Raw genomic sequence first — 1819 nt, 5'->3', positions numbered from 1 at the left:
TTGCATCTTTTTATAAATAAATGATTCAAAAAATAAAAACAACTTTTTCAAAACTAATTTTTTTAGTTCTCAAAAAAATTAGAGGTGCAAGTAATGTGCAATAGGCTTAATTTTCAAGCTTAAATAATTTTGAAAATCAATTCTAATGTCTTTTTTTTTTTATTTCAAGCTCGCCTCTATTATTTGTTTGACTCACATAAATCATCACTACATTTGTTCAATAAAACTCTATATTATTTCTAATTTATCTACTAATAAAATTAAAGACATACCAAATGCAGAAGTGGAACTTGAAAAAGATAAACTCAAATCCTTAAATTTAAAGTCGAACTTTTAATTACACAAACCTAATTCATAGAATGGAATTGACTTAATGAAGCAGACTTATAATTGATAGAGCAATGGCTCCCAATTCAAAAGCATCTTCATCCCTCTTCTTCAATGGGGAAACCACTCCTTTCCTCTCCTTAAAACCATCCTCACAAGTTTCCGCCGCGTCCATCACCAAACTAACCGCGATGTTCGCATCATCATATTGCTTCAACTTATAATCCCACATCGCCTGCGTCACTGTCGGGACCGCATCGGAATAAAGCTCCAAACAATCCTCCAAACAAAACTTGACAAACGGATAGAGCTTCGTGTTTTCCATCAAACTTATGATATGGTGGCGCGTGCTGGTCACATTCCTACGTAACAGCCCGATTGAGATGAGGCCGAGGTGACGAAGATTGATGCATTCGATATCCTTCGTAGCAGATTCTAGAGATGTTAAGCAAAAGTCGTAGGAAATGTTAGGGTCTTCTCTTGAGATTTTCATGCAAGTTTCTTGGATTAAATCAGTTGTGTTGATGGTAATGGAGGATTGTGTAATGAGGAAATTGGAGAAGAAGAAGATGGAGAGAATGAAAGCAGAGAAATAAAGAGATATGGCCATTGGCAATTGGAGTTTTCTTTTTCTTTTTTTCCAACTCTTGTGAATATTTGTTTTGTTTGTTCTATCAAATCCATTTTTATAGATGGAAATTACAATGTAGGTGAGAAAGAGAGAGCTTTAAATATTATTTTTAGAATATTTCATTAATAATTAATTAATAAAATGGGTTTTTTTTTATTGATATTACATTTTTTGGGAATTACAATGTCAGAGGGAGATTTAGAAAAATAAAAATAAAAATATTTTTATATTTGGTTTTTTTAATATTTAGGTGAGTATAAATTTTATTTGGTTAGTTACTATTTTTTTTTTTTTTTGTGCTAATTTTATTTCTATATTTGAACATGAGTAGTTTGGTACATTTCCTATCATCATGGATGAGGAAATAGTCTCCTTAATTTAAGAGATTTTATGTAGTTAGTTGGCAAGAATAAAGAATTTATTTTTCAAAAAAAAGTACAGAAAATTCTTTTGTAATAAAATATAGGAGAAATTATATTTTTAATAGTTGATATTTGGAGTTAGTTTTTATTTAGTCCTTAATTTTCATATGTTCCATTTTAGTTTAAATGTTTTGAAAATATTTTTAAATGCTGTTTGAGATTTTTTTCCCCCTAAAAGGATAAGAACAAAAGTTAGATAATTAAGTAATTTCCACCAATCAAATTGATCTATATTATAAATATATTAAATTAGGTGTAATGTACATGCTCATTATTAGTATCTATGGGTCATGTATAACTTATCCATTAGTCCATGTGTTGTCCATATGTCTCAAGATTACATACTATTAGTGTCCATGTAATCATCTCCTACTTGTCAGTTAACCTATAAATAATGGCATTTTGTGGGTTTTGGAAGATACACACATTGAGTAAAGTC

At 29.7% G+C, this 1819-nt stretch overlaps 1 pseudogene; it reads right to left on the bottom strand.

Annotated features, from left to right (window-relative positions):
* Positions 1 to 290: 290 nt before the first annotated feature.
* LOC120067985 (putative invertase inhibitor pseudogene) lies at positions 291 to 988 on the bottom strand (annotated as a pseudogene).
* Positions 989 to 1819: the final 831 nt, after the last annotated feature.

Source organism: Benincasa hispida, chromosome 12, assembly GCF_027475165.1.
Source record: "Benincasa hispida cultivar pf3 chromosome 12, pf3_genome.v1.1, whole genome shotgun sequence".
In the NCBI taxonomy this organism is placed as follows: Eukaryota; Viridiplantae; Streptophyta; class Magnoliopsida; order Cucurbitales; family Cucurbitaceae; genus Benincasa; species Benincasa hispida.
The sequence above is the reverse complement of the archived record's forward strand: the minus strand, read 5'-3'. Positions and strand labels throughout refer to the sequence as shown.